The sequence below is a fragment of the Coenobita brevimanus genome, chromosome 53 (genome assembly GCF_032717465.1).
Source record: "Coenobita brevimanus isolate Jiangsu-jjx chromosome 53, ASM3271746v2, whole genome shotgun sequence".
In the NCBI taxonomy this organism is placed as follows: Eukaryota; Metazoa; Arthropoda; class Malacostraca; order Decapoda; family Coenobitidae; genus Coenobita; species Coenobita brevimanus.
This window is the reverse complement of record NC_137006.1, coordinates 15587461-15594194: the sequence shown is the minus strand read 5'-3', so window position 1 is coordinate 15594194 and position 6734 is coordinate 15587461. Positions and strand designations below refer to the sequence as shown.

General features: G+C 43.5%; 1 non-coding gene across 1 annotated transcript; it reads right to left on the bottom strand.

Annotated features, from left to right (window-relative positions):
* Positions 1-2519: 2519 nt before the first annotated feature.
* Positions 2520-2638, bottom strand: LOC145400898 (5S ribosomal RNA). Its single transcript, XR_013897521.1, has one exon. It is a non-coding gene; the product is annotated as a 5S ribosomal RNA (ribosomal RNA).
* Positions 2639-6734: the final 4096 nt, after the last annotated feature.

Here is a 6734-nt window from a genome sequence, read left to right as displayed (position 1 = left end):
AGTTAATGTTCCTATTTAGCTACCTACGTACTATCGTACCCACCTCCGTTCCCACCGGCCTTCCTTCATTCGCATTCTCTCTCTCTCTCTCTCTCTCTCTCTCTCTCTCTCTCTCTCTCTCTCTCTCAATAGCAATTCCATTATGCAGTGAACAAACAGGCAAGCAAAGAAACAGACAAGGATGAGAAGAAATGAAAAGAATACTCGTATTGGTAGGATGAGAAGAAATGAAAAGAATACTCGTATTGGAAGGCTACAACTCCTGCCCGGAAAACAAACAAATGGCGATGGCCCTGGGGAGAAGAAAGCTCTGAAGTAGGCTTATCGACAGCATCAGAGTCATTGAGGAAGAACATTAACTTATGCTAAGCCCCAGTGTTTCCCTAGAATACAATAATCAACAATCGGTTTTACTCCGGTCTCTCTCTCTCTCTCTAACTATCTATCTATCTATCTATCTATCTATCGAGAGAATAGCGTTGTGGTCCTACCAGGCCACTATGAACTTGTCCAAAACTAGAACCGTCTCTGAACCACACTTATATAAATGAGAGCCTTTTCTGAACAGCTGCCACCACCATCATAACATTTATCACCACCACCACCATCATCACATTTATAACTACCACCACCATCACCACATTTATCATCATCACCACCACCATCATCACATTTTTCATCACCACCACCATCACCACATTTGTCATCACCACCATCATCATCACATTTATCACCACCACCACCATCATCACATTTATCACCACCACCACCATCATCACATTTATCACCACCACCACAATCATCACATATATCATCACCATCATCATCACATTTATCATCACCACCACCATCGTCACATTTATCACCACCACCATCATCATATTTATAATCACCACCACCATCATCACATTTATCACCACCACCATCATCACATTTATCATCACCACCACCATCATCACATTTATCATCACCACCACCATCATCATCACATTCATCATCACTACCACCATCATCACATCATCACCACCATCATCATGACATTTATCATGACAACTACCATCATCACATTTATCACCATCACCATCATCATCACATTTATCATGACAACCACCATCATCATATTTATCATCACCACCACCATCACCACATTTATCACCATCACCATCATCATCACATTTATCATGACAACCACCATCATCATATTTATCATCACCACCACCATCACCACATTCATCATGACAAACACCATCATCACATTTATTATAGCCACCATCACTACCACCACATTTATCATGACCACCATCACACCCACCATCACTGCGACCATCAACGTCACCACCACCACTACAGCTATTAACACCACAGTCATCATCACCGTTACCCACACCACATCTACCAGTAACACAGCTACTATCACCATCACCATCATCATCATCATCACACTATCCCCACCACGACCACCATCACAGCTACCACCACCAACACCATCACAGCTACCACCAGTACCACGACTTCCTCCACCACCACCACAGCTACTGTCACCACCATCCCCATCACAGCTACCACCACCACCATCATTATCAGAGTACCACCGTCATCACCACCACAACCACTAACATCATCACAGCTACCACTACCACCATAACAGCTACCACCACCATCGCCAACACCACCACCACCACCATAATATCAACCACCAACACCATAACAGCTCCCATTACTACCTCCACCATAACACATATCACTACCTCCACCGCTGCCATCACCACCACAGCTACCGCCATTTTCTGCAGAGTAAAATCATCTGTCCGTAGTATCAGTGAAATAACAGACATCGTACTGCACTGTAGAGGTACCAACCCCTCTCTCTCTCTCTCTCTCTCTCCGCAATGATGCATGAAACTACATGGAAGTTCCCGGCCATGTCTTCCACGTGCGCGCGTTATATCACCAATGGGGACAATCATTCAGAGCTGAAACACCCCTTCAGAAGGTATCAATGAGCAGGAGTTGGAAATGGCACAACTGTATCTAATTCCGACCATCCTGCCCAGTTTCATCAGCATCAGTTTTCCGATTTGTCTACACACACACACACACACACACACAAACACACGATTATAATTTACCAGGTGTAGATATACAGCTGTGTGTGTGTGTGTGTGTGTGTGTGTGTGTGTGTGTGTGTGTGTGTGTGTGTGTGTGTGTGCGCGCGCGCGCGCAAGTACGTACTAAATTCCACGGAAATGCACCGCCGCGTCAGCCACATGCGTGTATATTCCAAAATCAATAGGATTAATTATTAAAGGTCAAAAGATACGCCCTAAAATATTAATCGAAATAAAAGTGAAACTGAACAATCTAGGACCAATTTCTAACCATCCTGCCAAGTTTTATCAACACCCATCCATCCATTGCCAGACGCCATGTATCCCAAACGGGGTGGTCAAGGGCTTAGAGTTAATTGTTTTACAGGGAGGGGCACTAATCCTCCACCAACCCCACTTGACACGTAGGGATGCCAACAGCATCTGGTGTTCCCAGGCGGTCACCCATCCAAGTACTAACCAGACCCAACGTTGCTTAACTTCGCTGATCGGACGGGAAGCGGTGTACTCAACGTGGCATGGCCGTTGGCACATTTCCTTAATTTTGGATGCACTTCACACAGATACGCCGAGGATATATATATATATATATATATATATATATATATATATATATAAGAAGACCGTAGCACCAGTCGTGAGGGACAATACTCCCGAGGTGGATGGAAAGCTGTTGACAGGGAGTGCTGGAGCTCCCGTTTCATCAGCCCTCATGACTAGTTCCTGACCATCCCCCTTTGCTGAACTTTTTCAGTGTCTCAGTTACACAAAGAGTAGGCCAGCAAGCCCTCCAATGTAAATTTCTCTAACTATCTACACCAAACTATATGCACAGTGTACACTACACTTCCTTTTCCAAAATTCAAAAAATCATGGAGTCTCAACATGCAGCCTCAGAGACCCCAGGGGGGGAGGGGACCATAAATGCCCCCACCTTCCGCCCCTCTCCCGGTGACGACTTGAGCTGCCTGGATCCACTGGTTGACTCGCTTCTTCTTCATTTCTGCAACATTAGCGGCCTTTCCTCTAACTTTTCCTCTGTTGAGCACCACCTCTCCTCCTCTAAACCTCAGCTTCTTTTCCTAACTGAGACTCAGCTGTCTGAGGCAACTGACAGCAAACCCTTTTCTGTATCCTCCTACTTTCTCTATACTCATTTCAAAGCCAAAGGTGGCTGTTGTGTATATATACGCAACAACTTATCTTGCTCTCGTGTTCCTGAACTAGATTCTTCTGAATTCTCTATATCCTGGCTTCGGCTTTCCTGTCATTCTCTGACTACATATATCTGTGCTGTTTACTTATCCCCTAATTCTACTATCAAAAATTCTTCGACTATCTTACTTCTACAATGGAACACATTCTATCCATTTCTCCTACTTCTGATATCTCCATTCTAGGAGATTTCCATGTTCACCACCACCTTTGGCTACTCCTCTCCTTCCACTGATCCACCTGGTGAACAAGCCTACATCTTTTCTATCCTTAATGACCTAGAGCAGCATGTATAGCACCCTACCCGTATCCCAGACCGCCTTGGAGAGAGCTCCAACATACTTGACCTCTTCCTTACAACTAATCCTTCTGCTTACACTGTGAATACATTCTCTCCGTTGGGCTCCTCCGATCACAACCTTATCACCTTAACCTGTCCTATCACTCTGATATGGCCTGTGGACCCTCCAGGGAAACGTCGTCTGTGGCATTTTGGAGCCGCGGATTGGGAGGCCCTCAGGCAGTACTTCTTTGATTTTCCCTGGAGTGATTATTGCTTACATGGCAGGGAGCCATCTGAGTGTGCCTTGCGCATTACGGAGGTTATTCTCTCAGGCATGGAAGCATACATTCCTTTCTCGTGTCCTTTGACTAACGCAAGAAAGCCTTTGGTTTAATCACGTTTGTTCTAATGCAGTCCGCAACAAGGAGAGGGCCTACAAAAGATACCGGAGCCAACCCACCCCTGAATCACATCATCTTTACATTTCTGCCCGGAATCGTGCTAATTCTGTTCTTCGCTCTGCTAAAAAAAATTTCATCAGCACTAAATGCTCTCAACTCTCCAACTCGAATAGATCAGTTTCCTCTACTTGAGGCAATGAATAAAATAAAATCTTTGAGCCTCATATAAGAAAGTAGTGAAGGTAATTTTTCAATGTGAATGGTGTTTTTTTATGATACAGACAATTTAAAATCGGAAAAAATCCTGCGCGCAAAAAAAGCTGGCGCCATGTTGTGACGTCACTACCGAGGTGGCTGGTGCTGCAGACGACACAGCCGATCCGTGTCAACACTACTGTATCATATGATGGCCACCGATCCTTCCTCAGATGATGTGGTAAGTGTTTATTGTATCTTCATCATGCCTATTTAGCAAGCTAATAGCAACCTGCATTAATGCTGATGGATAAATAAAGACAAACTGAGACTTTAACGTGGAAATAGCTGAAAAGATACGGTTTCCTTTCACCACAGGAACATAAATCACTGCCCGCCCTCACACCTGCTTCCCACCAGTACGTCCCTACCCACCACACTGACATATCTATGCAGTCCTTCATCTATTTTACACTGTGTATTATAATGAAAGGAAAACAGGTATTTTGGGGTAGAAGCTACCAATATTATAGTAACATTTTCTTGTACATATTGGGTAAGAATAGGTTTGGTAGGGTTAGGTTCAGTAGGTTAGTTTTATAAGTAAGATTAAGCACAACCTACAAAATATGAGAAAAATAATTTTACAAAAAATGGGTGGTTACTTCCCAAAACTTACTAAAACATATATAACAGTAGGCTGAGGCCTTGTTTGGATATATTATTTGTGACATACATTTCACAGTTGCTTAGATCACTACTATTAGTAACAGTAGCAGATAATGTTCTCTCATTTTTTCAGTCAGCCATGTCGGAAGGTGAGCCTCCTTCCTGGTTATGTGATGGCAGTCTACCAAGAGTAGACATATTGATGATAATTCAGTATTATCAAGGACTCCGTCATCCAGCTATGAAACATGTTAAGTTTAAAAGATGTGTTACTCAAGTTGGTAGCTGTAGGAACTGTATAATACAAGAAATCAACAGACTTTCAGGCTCCGAATGTAAAATTTTGACGACTTTATCAGTCTCTTAAATTTAGTACAGCAACTTTATCATGTTTGGACTGTCTGACCACTACATGGTAGTGGCCAAAATAAGGTTGCAAAGGTGATGGCTGAATAGGTATAGGGGAAGACAGGAGCAAACTGTTCCTGTGATGAGAGTAGAGAGGCTGCGAGAGGAAGAGAAATAGGTAGAGTACAAAAGAATAGTGGAAGAACGATTGGGCAGGTATGAGTCAGAACGGATGGAAGAGGTGGAAGGAGTGTGCAAGTTATTTAAGGAAGAAATATGTGCAGCATGTGAAGCAGTGTGTGGGGTGAGGAGAAGACGCAAAGAGTGCAAGGGACAGCATGGTGGAATGATGAAGTGAAGCAAGCTGTGGAACAAAAGAAGGTAGCTTATAGAGACTGGACGGGAAGTAAGGGAATGGGACACGTTGAGAGGCAGAAGAGAGAGTTATATGCAGAAAGGAAGAGAGAAGTGAAAAGGTTTGTAAAAGTGAGCAAGAGGAGAGTGGATGAAGAGTTTGGCAGAAATCTGAGAACTGGAGGGAATGCAAGAAACTGTTCTGGAAGGAAGTAAGGAAAGTAAGACAGGGCGATAAAGGAAGCAATAGGGATGTGAAAGATAAGAATGGCAGAATGTTGGTAGAGAAAGGAGAGACAGTGAATAGATGGAGGGAACACTTTAAGGATTTATTGAACACCGAGAATGAGAGTAGTGCACTTTATTAAGATATTTAGAAAGTTTGATAAAAAAAAATCTCATTCTTGTGTGAACTCTATGTTTCAGATATGAGACTGTTAAATCCCAGGCTTTATGTACTTCAGTACTTGAAACAATAAGAAGAAAATAAGACACTAACCAAGCTACTCTGAGCAACACTACCACAACCTGTCACAGCAAAACACGCCAACAAGCAATCACAGTCCTATCACAGCACCATTTCATGGTAATTTTGAGGAAGTATATAATATAGTAATATAATAGGGAGGGAGAGGGAGGGGTAGACCGAAGATGAGGTGGAGGGATGGAGTTGAGAGGTATATGAGGGAGGGGGGGGTGAGTTGGGGGGAGGGTAGTCAATTGGTGGGTGACAGAGTGACTTGGAGGCGTTTTGTCTGCGGCCACCCTTTGCGGGATTAGGGCGTCGGGCTATAGATAGATAGATAGATAGATAGATAGAATATAATACATTAAGTACTTACATTAAAATGGTCTTCACAGCAGTAACACTCGTATTCCAGCATGGCGAAGTCACGACGAGCAAACACTCACCACTGCCTCCTTATTTTCGTATCTTTTGGCACACTTATAAAACGTTTACTTGGTGTTGCCTTCATGGTGCTTTTGCACAATGGCACAAAGGAATAGTAATAATGTCTGCTTGCCTGGGACATGTTTATAGGGATACAGTACACAAGCAAACACAATCGGCTGTCGATCAGCTGGGCCCTGGCTCTGGCAAGCCACTATTCTGACGTCACGACCAATCACAGCGGGTTCCGTGATCAGGTGATATTTTGG